Source organism: Gossypium hirsutum, chromosome A08, assembly GCF_007990345.1.
Source record: "Gossypium hirsutum isolate 1008001.06 chromosome A08, Gossypium_hirsutum_v2.1, whole genome shotgun sequence".
NCBI lineage: Eukaryota > Viridiplantae > Streptophyta > Magnoliopsida > Malvales > Malvaceae > Gossypium > Gossypium hirsutum.
Window position 1 is genome coordinate 115794010 of NC_053431.1, and position 14017 is coordinate 115808026.

Here is a 14017-nt window from a genome sequence, read left to right on the forward strand (position 1 = left end):
GATATACTAGGGCGTATAAAGCCACGATCCTATAAGTCTTGCAATTGTACTTTTAAATCTTTCAACTTTCGTAAGTGTCATACGATAGAGAGACATTGACATCGGAGCTGTACTAGGAAACACTTCAATTACAAACTCAACTTCCCAATCTGGTGGTAATCCCAGTAATTCCTCGAGAAATACATCAGGGAATTCACAGAAAGTTCAAAATTTTCTCATTGATTATCACCATAATTCGAATTGATAGCATAGACTAGAAAAGCTTCACAACCTTGATTAAGAAGTTTATCAGCTCGAATTGCTAAAATGATACGAGTTGAACCACTCGTTCGAACACCATTCACCTCAATTATATTACCGTTTTCACTCTGAACAATAAACTTCTTTTTACAACAATCCAAAATCACCCCGTATTTCGTAAGCCTGTAATGACCCAAGATTCACGGGCACGGGAAAAGTACAGTATCGAGCCTCCATCTTAATAAACCGAATTAGTGAATAATTATTAGGAGTAATTAAGAGTCTAGTAGTGAGCTTAATTAAGTTTTAATTAGGTGAATTTAGCTTAATTAATAGTAATTAGAAAAAAAGACTAAATTGAATAAGGGGTAAAAGTCTAATTATAGATTAATAGGAAATAACAAGGACCACATAGACAACTAAGCCTATTTGGGAAGATGAGGCGGCAAAATGGAGTAAAATATAAATATTTAATTTAGTTATAAAATTTTATTAAATCAATTTAAAATAATTAGATTTTTCTATGATAAATATAGTATGATTTTGACAAGTGAATGGTAATAAAAATATACAAATGTAATAATAATATGTATACAATTGTAACATAAATATTTAATTACTTTTTATTTAAGTAAATAGATATTTATTACTTATTATTATTAAGTTAAAAGATATTTATTAATTAAATAATTATATTATAGATTTTCATGTGATAAATAAATTAAATGGTGAAAACTGTATTAATAAAAATACATACATTTGCAGTATATACAATAATTATGAAATAGATATTTATTATATTATTGTTATAATAATAATAATTATTATTATTATTATTATTATTATTATAAATAAATTAAATTATGACAAATGTAGGGTGGAGATAAAATACATGTGCAATAATATGTATAATACAATTATAATACATGTATTGTTTATTAAAATAGATATTTATTATTTATTTATTTTTATTGAATAAAATATATTTATTAGATAAATAATTATTATATAAGATTTTTATATGACAAACTAATTAAAAGGTGAAAAATGTAATATAAATATTTGTTAATAAAAAGATATTTATTATAATTATAATTATTATTATTAATTAGTATATATTATATATATATATAAGAAATGAAACAAAGGATAAAAGAAAAAAAGGCATTTGAAGCAGAGCACGAAAAAGAAAGAAAGAAAAGAAAAAGGAAAAATTAGGGGTTTAAGTTTTAAAGCTTTGATTGGTAAGTCAATTAAGCCCTTTTTACTTAATTTTGATGTTTTAGAAGATTTAAAACAAAGTTTTGTTGAAATAAAGTTGAGGTTTTGGAAGTTCATAGGTTTTTAAGCATGGTTCATGCTGAACAAATTGTTGAATTAGGGATTTAATTGAATGAATTTCAAGTTAGAATTGATTAAGGGATTAAATTGTAAAAGAAGATATAAGTTTTATGTTAGAGGGACTAAATTGAAAGAAACTTGAGATTAGAGTTTTAATATGAATATTTGATGGTTAGGGTGAATATGATAGGAAATTGAATAGAAATGAAGTATGAATTGAGTTATAAAAGTAAATGAGTTAATTAGGATCAAATTGAAATCAATGTTTGAATTAAATAGAAATTCAATTATTTATTGTGAATTAGTGCTGTATTAATAGTATAAATTATTTTAATTTTCGTAGCTAACAAGGAACCCGAGGCATCGGCATCAAAAGGAAAGGAAAAAGTTGTCGAGGAGTAACCGAATAAATCTGGGTTTGTATTACTATAATTCAAGTTATTTTTATTAAATATTAAATTTTTAATTATATGCATGGTAAGTAAATTATGAGGTAAGTATTATTATGAAATTGAAAAGGAAAATGAATTGGTAATGGATAAGTATTGATATAGAATTGTATATTGATGAAATGTGAAATTGAATTGATTCGTAAATGAATTGAATTTGATATTGAATTGAGAAAGTGAATCGAATACCCTATTAACTAGTCGGGCATCCCATAGAATTGGAAGTGTTCAAGGATGCTTCGACCTCGAGTCGATGAGACAGGGTGTCACTATATTACTTCGGATAAATTCGATGAGGTACTGGGTACCAACTTACTTCGGCTTGGCTGATGAGACACTGGGTGTCAATTATTTGCTTCAAACTATCCGATGAGGCACTGGGTGCCATACTAAAGTGTTTGGTTGGATCCGTGTATCTGCCAAAGTCCGAGTCTGTTAATAGGGGTAATTGAAGGAAAGATTAAACTGAATAAAATTAATTAGTTGAGCCATTGAATGAAATGTGAAAATGGAACGTGAATAAAAAAAATGTCATTTGAATGTGAGTATGAGAATGGAAAGTATGAACCAATGGTTCATGAGATGGATAATGGCTCAACATGAATGTTTATGATTTCAATTGTTGATTTGCTAAATTGAATTGTATGAATATATTGAGAATGAAAAATTTATGTTTGAATTAGTTTAGTAAAAAAAAAAAGAAAATAAATAAATAAAGTTATATGATTTAATGATATGATTATTATGTTTATAATTTGAATTATGGTAATACCACTGAGTATAAAATACTCAGCGTACGATTGTTTTCGTGTGCAGGTTAATAGGTATTCAGAGTCTCGGTTCAGCATCTAGGTGATCCAGATTCCAGCGCAAAACTCAGTGATATTCTTCTTTTGGTAAAAGTGGCATGTACATAGGTGTTAATTTGGTCACTTTAAAATGCTATATGATTTTTGTTGTAAAGAATGGTATTTGGTATTTTGGTGTTGAAACTAATGAAATGGTATGAAAATTTATATGATATACATGGTATAATTGGTGCTAAATTTAGAATGGATGAATAAAATTCTAATTTAATTTTTAATGGTAGCATAAATGTTCATAAAGTAAATTATCAAATTAATGTTATAGGTATGATTTTAATACAATTAAACATGAAATTGCATTGGTTGAAATATTGGTTCTGGATTGGTCCCGATTTGAAATTGCAGAGAATGTTAGATATTTATGAAGGGGTTATATTGAGTTAAAAAAAATCCTCAAAGCATCCAAACAAATCCCGATTCCCTTCAAATACGTATTTTAGGATTTGAGTGTCCAATTAAGGGACTTTATAATTATTTTATAATATAATATGTTCGATAATTATTTGAATATAAATCGTAAATTTTTCGATTGTCCGGTAATGCCTCGTAACCCAGTTTCGGTGACAGTTTAGGGTTAGGGGGTGTTACAAAGCCAATCCATACCCAAAATCTTATTAAAATCGTTAAACAACATTATCAACAAATCAACAAGGAAGGTTATATTCTGTATCACTAACGGACATCTTCTACACACCTTATCCACTAACACAGATTGTCCTAATGGACTAAATACCACTATCGGTACTCTAGACGTCTCAGATTTTAAACTTTCCGACATAACCAATTTAGTATTAACATATGAATCCAAAGATCCTATATCTATCAAAGCATAAATAGGTTCTGGATGTAATAAAAAGATACCTGTCACAACGTCATTAGCATCGCTATCCTTACGAGTCCGCACAACATAAGCTCGGGCTGGCATTCTGGCCTCTGATTGATAAGTAACAGCATCATTTCCCTTTCTAGCACCCCTTCTCGAAAATGAACCACTTCGACTCAACCTGCAACCCCTAGGAGTAGGCATAGATCTTTGAGAAGTAACAGGTGTAGCTTTCTCATTCTTCAGACACTTTCGAGCAAAATGTTCCATAGATCCACAGCGAAAACAACCTCGAGTTAACTTCCAGCATTCACCATGGGGCTTTTTTCGGCAGTGCTCACAATTTGGGATATCAATATCCCTAGATGGACCTCGCACACTACCCGTAGATACAGTCAGTTGTCTATCACAATTTCTATTAGTTCTATCTGACTTAAAATTTGATCTCCAGCTACCACAAAATTCTTTTGATCTCTTCGGTTGTGGATTTGAACTCGCAGCTCCAGGACACTTTCCAACAGTACGGGTATTTTTAGTCTTTTTATCAAAGCCCTAAACTTGTTCTACCATTCTTGCTCGTTCAATTAGATCCAAAAACTCAGTAATTTTGTGCGATACTAACTGTACTCGCAACTCATCGCGTAAACCATATAGAATTCGCTTGCAACTATCAATTTCATTCGGCACAAATTCAACAACGTACTACTAAGTCACGAAAACTCTCATTCATAATCAACCACAGACATCCCACTTTGTTTCAGTATAAAAAACTCTTGTCTTCTATCTTCGATATACAATTGGCCAACATATTTCTTTTGGAATTCGTTTTAAAAGAATTCCCAATTAGGCTGATATGTAGATACATGACGTGTCACTGACTGCCGCCAGGTATATGTTTCTCTTTGCAATAGAGAAACAACACATATTACGTTTCATACGGGTTGCATTCAAGTTGTTACAAGATGTGTTTAGTGGATTCAATCCAAACTTCAGCTGTAGAAGGATCAACTTCTTTCAATCCTATGAGTTTAGTCACACCGTATCTATACAACTCTTTAATCTGAGCTCGATGAATATTAGGTGCAGATACTGTAGCGGATGTGGTTCCCACCACAGGCTGAAGAGCATCATCAATAGCTCTAAGTAACTGTGAATCACCTTCTCCCTTAGTATATTACCTTGTTCAACGTTAGGTTGTTGAGTACTAACTGGATTAACACTTGGTGTTACCGATTCGGTTCCATCTAACTCATTAGAGACATCATCTCCGGTATACATCCATTGATCAACGTCGTTATTATAATCATTCAACATTTTCAACTATAAAACAAAAACAAATATATCTTCAACTCAATTATGGCATGTACCTCTAGACTCAATTCCAAACTCGATTTAGTCTGAGAACCAGCTAAACCTGTAAAGCTCTGATACCACTAACCCATATCCGTCGTTGGAATAGGGTTTCAGAGCATTACCAAGTAATCGTAATCTAATCATTTATTTCAAACATTTCAAAAATCATAAAACAATTCCACATTAACATGCATAAAGTCCCTTAATAAGCCTTTGAGAGTTTGAAAACACTTTAGAAATGATTTGAGACTAAATCGGAAAAATCTGAAAATTTTTGAAAAAAGTTTAAAAATTTTTAATTGCAAGGTTTAAACGACTGTCACATGGCCAAGTCATACGCCCGTGTGTCTGGCCATGTCGGCATTCGAAGTAGGGACACACAACCATTTCTGTGCTTGTGTAACTCTCTGACTTAGGTCACACGACCAAGCCACACACTCGTGTGCCAGGCTGTGTACCCTTTGAAATGGCCTCGCACGCCCTTGTGTTAGCCGTGTGTCTCACACGGCCAAGTCATACACCCGTGTGTCTAGCTGTGTGGACCTAAAATGTGCCTTAAACAAGAAATTTACCAATTCCTATATGCTTGGACATTAAACAACTCAAAAACCTCGTTTAACCTGTTTAAAACACAATCAAACACATTCAAATTATGCCAAAATAATCATCCTAGGTGCCTAACCAATGTATCCTCATTGGTACCACGTTTATATCATCAATTCATATCACCAAAGCATCATTCAAATCCAAATTATAAACATACCAAATTCAATCCATTTTGCCTAGTTCATAAGCACTTAAACATCAACTTAAATTCACATGCACATATCTAGATTTGGTTCAAATTACCATGCCATATATGGCTTCAAACACAAACACATGTTTATATGTATATACCAAACCAAAATTACATTTATAACCTTATTTACAATCCTTCCACAAAATAACTATCATTTAAACATCCTAGGTACATGGCGACACAAAAGATAAACATCACCACATTTGAGTTCGGGATCGTTGTTGGATGTTGAATCGGCGATCAAAAGTGAAGTACTTAATTTACGCACGGAAAAACAAAATGGTACACTTAGCAAAACTCAATGGTATTTCAATAATCTGAACATGTAAAGACAAGATAATATAATATGCACAATTGAATTATAAGCAAATATTAATTTCTAGTATCATAACTATCATATGCTAGTCTTTTTAATTAATTCATATTAGCATATCACTTTATATTATATTCAACTTTCACATGCTATCATATTTCATTTGTTAAACAATGTCCCAATTCACACAATTGTTATATAAATAGTTATTCACATATCAAACCACATTTATTTGTACAATAGAATTAGCCATTCAATACTCAATTCATGAATACATCATTTCATACCATACTCAATTCTCATCACTTGCTATGTAATAGCTTTTCACAATTTGATCCACATGTCATTTAAAAAATTACCATTATTCATTCCATTCCAATTCACGAGTACATAACTCATGTATCTATTTTTTATGTTTCAAACCACTATCCCAATTTTAATTCACATACAATATCATCTAATATCAATCATAGTACCATTTATTTAAGTACCCCTATTAACACGACTCGGACTCAAATGGATACACAGATCCAACCAACACACTAGTTTGGCACCCAGTGCCTCATTGGATAAATCCGAAGTCATATGTGCTCAGCGCTAGATACATTAACACTCAGTGTCTCATCGGTTAGGCCGAAGTAAATTGGCACCCAGTACCCATCGAGTCGAGGTCAAAGTAATCCCTGAACTCTTCCTATCCTATGGTATGCAAACTATAACTGACTCTGCCCGATGCAGTTACTAGGGTTTAATTTCACATTTCAGATGTAACCAATATCCAATACTAATTTATCATATAATCACATATATACACATAAATTAAATTCAATCTATAATAATCAATATCCAACTTTCATATTAACACATATATTCATTTCAATTCAATAATCAATACATTCAATATGTATCTACCAATTCAATCCATTTCAATCAATTATCAAAATGTCAATTACTCACCTCAACAATTACCATATGCATTAAATTAAATTATAACAATTAATAACTAAGTTCGGATTATAAAAATACAAACTAGGAATTCTGAGCTATTCGACGTCGATTTTATCTTTCACCTTTTTAGTCGAGGATTCCGGTACGACGTTAGCTACGGAATTAAAACAATAAAAATTAATCAATACAATAAAATTTCAATTTCATATTGAATTTTGAATATTTAAAATTTTACTCAATATTTTTCTAAATTCCAATTTAGTCCCTAAACCTGGACTAATTTTTATTCTTCACATTTAATTCTATATTTTCATATAAATTCCACTTTAAACTAAATTTAACTCCTTATTTTTACTTAAACACCTAAATTTTAAAATTTTCACAATTTAGTCCATAATACTCAAATTTTACAATTTGTTCTACAATTTAATCATTTTTCTTTCTAACTTAAAAATCTATCAATTTAATCTCTAATACTAAAATTATTCAACATTGACAACACTTAAAAACTTAATAATTGCTAAAATTTCAACATGGGTCGGGTAACTCCAGGTACCGGGACTCCGAAAATATAAAAATTACAAGAAAAAGGACTAAATTGACTAACTAATTAAACTTTGAAAAATTGGAGTTCTAAGACCGTGCATCTCCTTCTTTTCTTCTTTTTCTTTCTTTCTTAGTTTGTATGGCTTTCTCTCTCTTTTTTTTATTATACATTAATTAATTATTATTATATAATATATATACATTTACTTAATTATTATGTTTTCTTAATATTATAATATATTTTAACTTTAACTATTATAATATATTTTCTTAATTAATGGAATAAGTTATAATTACTTCTTTAGTCCCTTTAATTATTCTTTAATCTATAATTCAACTTTCACCCTATACACAATTTAGTCCTTATACCTAATTACTTTTAATTCAAGTAAATTTGCTTAACCAAAACCTAATTAACTACACAACTAACTTCGTAAAGTCTGATTTACGGGAACGGAGTTTCAGGAATGCACTTTCCAACAACCCTGACTATCGGGTCATTACATTCTCACATTGACATTACATGATAGATAGAAAAGTAATGTGATCATGGGTCATTTGTCTAAGATAGATGTTACAAAAATCAGTTTGAAAATAGTGGAATAGTGCATAGCGAAATTTTCAAAAATTTCTTTTGAAATCGTCCAATTGTGATGTTTATGGCACTAAATCTATTTCTTTGGATTGTACCTGTGTTTTGTACAAGGCAGATTAAATTATTCACAGCTTTCAACCACTCGATTTTCTCAGCTATCCTTTGTTAGAGTGTGGACTTTATCTACAAGTTGATGAAAACTCTATGTGAAACTTTTAAGTTAGAAACCAAAAGACGAATTTCATAAAAAGATAGAATTTATTTAGAAAACAACTTTTCTATATTTTAACAGAATATCGATGTATAAGAGACATGTGTTTGACCTAGCCCTTAGTCTCTATATATAAAGAGAATAATAAGACTTTCTGTAAAACAAGAAGAAATTGAATAATAATATTTTAATAGGAAAGCGACTCCCATAGGGAGTGTGTATGATAGATGTGGTGGCAACCCTTAGAAACCCCTTTTGGGACTAGGATTTGCCGCCTCTACTTATTAAACTAGGCCTAATTCGGGCTTTATTATTTTTTGGGTCAATTATATGCGCTAATTAATCTTTAAATCAACTTAGACAATTTTCTTAGCCTAACAAATAATTTCCCATGCCCAAAAAATATTATTTATTTATTTATATTAATTAATTAAACTAATTAAATTATTTTCTCACTTCAAAATCTAGTTCCATTAAAGTCATAACCACTTTACCATACTAGAAACTAGGAGCAAATTAATTTAATTAATCTTGTTCTTTTGAAACTATGATAACTTAATTAATTTAATTTCTACTTCGAACTTCAATTATTTCATTTTATATTAATTAAATAATAATTTAAAGATATAAATTAATTTTTGAGTCATCTCTTATTATAACGAGAAAACACATTCACTGAATACGATCTATTTCTCTAGTTTGTCGTTCCACATTTTTCCATTTTATCAATTAATGCAAACCACCAAGGTTATACCGAGCTAGCTCTCCCTATTATAATTTCACATATATAATTAGAGCTCAAATAGTTTGTACTTAAGTCCAACTCTTTATCTATTAATTACAATATTTTTTTTATTTATGAAGTGATTCCATTAAAATATCATGACCAAGCTCTCCCCATTATACACCATTACAAAAGCTACTTTACTAAGTGCCCATCCAATGACCTTGCTATATATGCATTGCCCTCGTAGGATATTTTTAATCTATTTGGCATAAATTTATTATTTCAATAGGATCCTATTTTATCTTACGATAACCATTATATATTCCTTCATGAAAAGTCAATTACTAACAAATAGTAATTAAATAATTTATTTTAAGACAAATGACCCATGGCCACGTAACTTTTCATCCATCACATAATGCCGATGAGAAGATATCATTTACCTTTTATTGGTTTACGAATTCCACTAATGTAAAATGAAGCTATGTCATGTAGAAATCGTATACTCAACGTACTAGTTGTCAACTCTATTATCAATTGAACACAGACTATTAATACATTAAAGTATATGAGTCTTACACACAGTTTATTACTTATTCAGAATTGAAGTAATACACATTATAAACATAACAGATGAATAAATCTATAAACGAAGCTATCTAACAAATGAATAAATCTATAAACGAAGCTATCTAACGAAACTTAGAATTGATTGTAGGTCTCTTCTCATGTAATTTATCTAGCACAACCAGAGGCGCATCTTTAGAGTTTATTTAATCCAACACCAGTGAAAGGCTCGTATCCCTTATATCTGCTAACGTACGTGAAGAAACAAATTCCACGGCTAAATCCCTGACATCTTCTTAGCAATGGAACGATATTGATAAAACATTCATGAAGGTAGAACCACTGTAGATGTTTCGAACTCTCTCTCTTAGCCTATCATCAAGAAAGGAGATTAGAAGCAAGTTGCCTAAAATTCTCCTCACATTTACACTTAGTAATCCAACCATCTTTATATTCTCCCTAAGCTTGAACACATCAGAATAAACCATTAGTTGTTCCAACCATGCATTTTTCAATAGATCTAATTCCTCATCATTCGCATGTTCCACAACCTTCTTCATTTGAATGGATTTACCCCCACCACTTTTGTCACAAACCTCGTCACCATTTAAGCCATTTTTTTGATTCCAATCATACTTCGCATCATTCTCGCTCCAATGTAGATCATTACCCTCATATTGTTAGAAATAAATAAACAAGATTATAAATGTGGAAAAAGAACACTAATTTCATTTATGAAAAATGCAAAATTCATCCTAATGAATCGAAGAGTAACTAATTTTATTTAGCTTGTAAATAAAATAATATTAGTTTCCAATAAACTTTGGTTACTTATAAAATTTCTTTTTTCGAGAGTATGTTACTTATAATTATGAGTCACAAAAAGCTAAATTTCAGTGCTTTTTATCGTAAACTCCATGCATGCAACTTGAAGTTTCCATATGGCATGGCAAGCATAACTTGAATTGTGGCATGACAAGCACAAGCTGAAATTGTTTTCTTGTCCACAATCATATTTGATATTATTATATTATTAAAATTCGTAAAATTAATAATCGAAATCTGTTAGAGAATGGCCCTCCATGCAGCTTGTTATAGGCCAATTTTGGGCCCATTCACATTAAACCCCATAAGCCCATTTACATTACAATACTTGGAGCCCAATAAGATAAACCCAATTACCCATTTACCCCTTTTAACTACCCAAACCCGAATGGCCCATTTACACCCAAATCCCTTGACCCATTTACAACTTTATTACCCCTAACCCTAAGCTAGCCCAACCAAAACCCTAGTCCCTAAATTCGACTGACTCAGCCACTTGCCTCTCCCCAATCTCCCATGTTGTCTACCACCAGCACCATCACACACTCCCACCGCACCTGCAAAGACAAAGGAAGGAAGCAAGCACGCAACAATAGTAAAAAATAATAGAAAAAGAACTTGTAAAGGCTATAAAAGCCGAAATGAGATCAATGTACAGGGGAGCTGTTTTGAGAAATAAAAATATCAGATCTTTGAAATAAAAGCCGAACAATGTGTTAGTACACAAAAATAAACAAAGCAGTCCAAAGAAAAAAAGTCAAAAACGCCAAAACAGTAACCGAAACCTTAAGGTGATTTTCCTTTTTTTAAATCGGTTTCTTTTACTCCTTTCTCGTTTACTCAATCACATATACATATATATATACATATATTATTAAGTAAAAAAATTACCTTTTCCGGCCATCGTGGACAGTGGCCGGCGGCGGCGGCCGGCAACGGTCCGGCGATCAGACCGGTGACCGGTCCATGGCCGGAAGTCCTCCTCCTTCTCCCTTCTCTCTTCCTTCTCTCCTTTTTTTTTCTTTCTCTCTTCACCAAATGATTTTTTTTGTTAATTTTGGCCTTTATATAGCCTCACAAAACGACGTCGTTTTGATGCGACCCGGTCCGACCCGACCCGACCTGCCTCAGGATCCGCGTGTTTTTGGAAAAGGGGGAATTTGCGCGTACAGTCCTTCCACGTTTTCAAGCTTTTGCAATCAAGTTTTTTTATTTTAAAATTTGCCCCATGAAGTTGTCGCGCTTTTCAATTTAGTCCCCATTGATATATTGTGTTTTGATGGGAAGGAATATTTGCTATTTTAGTCCTCCCAAGTTATGCGCGTGTAGCATTTTGATCCTTTTTCTTTATTTCTCTTTAAAATTACCCCAAAACTTTGTTTTTGTTCAAATTTAGTCCTTTTTTAGATTTTAGTTTATTTTCGTATTATCTTTGTTATTTTATTCCATTTTAAATATTATTCAATTATCGTTATTATTATATTAGTGTATATTTTATTTACATACGTATATGTATTTATATCTACATAGTATTTTTTAAATTATCTTATTTTAATATTATTATATTATGTTTAGTTTTTTTGAATTTCTATATTATTATTATTATTGTTACTTATTATTATTACTGTTATGTACATATTATTTATACTATACTTAATATTATTATTATTATCATTATTATTATTATTATATTTACTATTATTATTTATAAATATTAGTGTATATTTTATTTTAATAACATTATATTATGTTTACTTTTTTGAATTTCTATATTATTATTATTGTTACTTATTATTATTACTGTTATGTACATATTATTTATACTATACTTAATATTATTATCATTATTATTACATTATCATTATTATTACATTACTATTATTATTTATAAATATTAGTGTATATTTTTATTATATATATTTATATATACTCTTTACGTATGGTATTTTTTAACATTATTATATTTACTATTATATTTATATATCTAATATATTATATTTTATTTTCCTTACCTCATTATTACGTCATACTTTCTTTTGTATTTTTACTATTATTGCTATTATTGTTATTATTATTATTATTATTATTTATTATATTTATATAATATTATTAATAGGTACTTTTAACATTATTGTTTCTAATATGTAAATGCTATGTAAATACTTTGAATACCATATTATGTATGTATTATTATATCTATTTTTATCCCTATTATATTGTTAATACTAGTATATACATTTTATTATACGAGTATATATATACTTTTATACATAGTATTATTTTCATATATCATTATATTTATTACTATACCTATTATTTTCACTGTCATCATTTATTATTTTATTTTAATATTATTATGTATATATTTTTCATATACATCGTGTACATACATTTTTCAATATTTATTTTATATATATATGTATATATTATATATATTTTAACATTACTAGTTATATATTTTTACTATCTTATGTATATACTTCAAACACTATATATAGTATATTTCTAACACTATTACTATTTATATATATATATATTTTACGTACATACTCTCAATATCTTTATTATGTATATATTCATTGTTTTTATTTCACGTTGGATGCTATTATTACGTTTAATATATCGCATGCATTGTTATTGTTTTAATATTTTTGTCATATTTATTATTTGTTTCAATGTATTTCCAACTCGTTTATTTTTTGTCTCCCGCCCATTTTATATCATTTTGTTGTTCATTACTTTAAAGATTTTTATTCATGTTTTTATTAATTTCAATAAATAAGGCAATGTTTCGCATTCTGGAACATCGAAGAATTTTGCCCTAACTTACGGGGTTTCGGTTCTCTTGTTGGTTCTAAATAGCTAAATATCCTTTTGAGTTTTGAAATACACAGATTTCCAATATAAATTAAAAGACGACCTTGTGCTCGGGAATTCATGGTATTGTGTCCTAACTTACGGATGTGATACTCCGATATCTCGAGATAAGGAAATCTTTAAACAAATCAATTTAAGCCAATTCAAGAATTTTAAAATCAGTATTAATAGAAAAGATCGTATTTCAAGTCTTTTCCCGATTTTTAATTTTCGACATTAAGACACTAACTAATCAATTCGGTACCAATTTTTGGGCGTGTCGATGGTGCTAATCCTTCCTCGCACGTAACTGACTCCCGAACTCATTCTCTCAAGTTTCGTAGACCAAAGGCCCTGTTTTAGTAAACTAAAATTAATTTATTAAAACAAAGGTGATCCGATCACACCTAATAAAAGATCGGTGACGACTCCCATTTTAATTTTCACTTTCAAACAAAGTCGATCCCCGTTTTCAAAAGAATGGTTTCGACACAGCTCATGCAACCAAAGAGAAGCTCATGCACGTAAGAATTCATGCACATAAGTCTTGCGGATGAA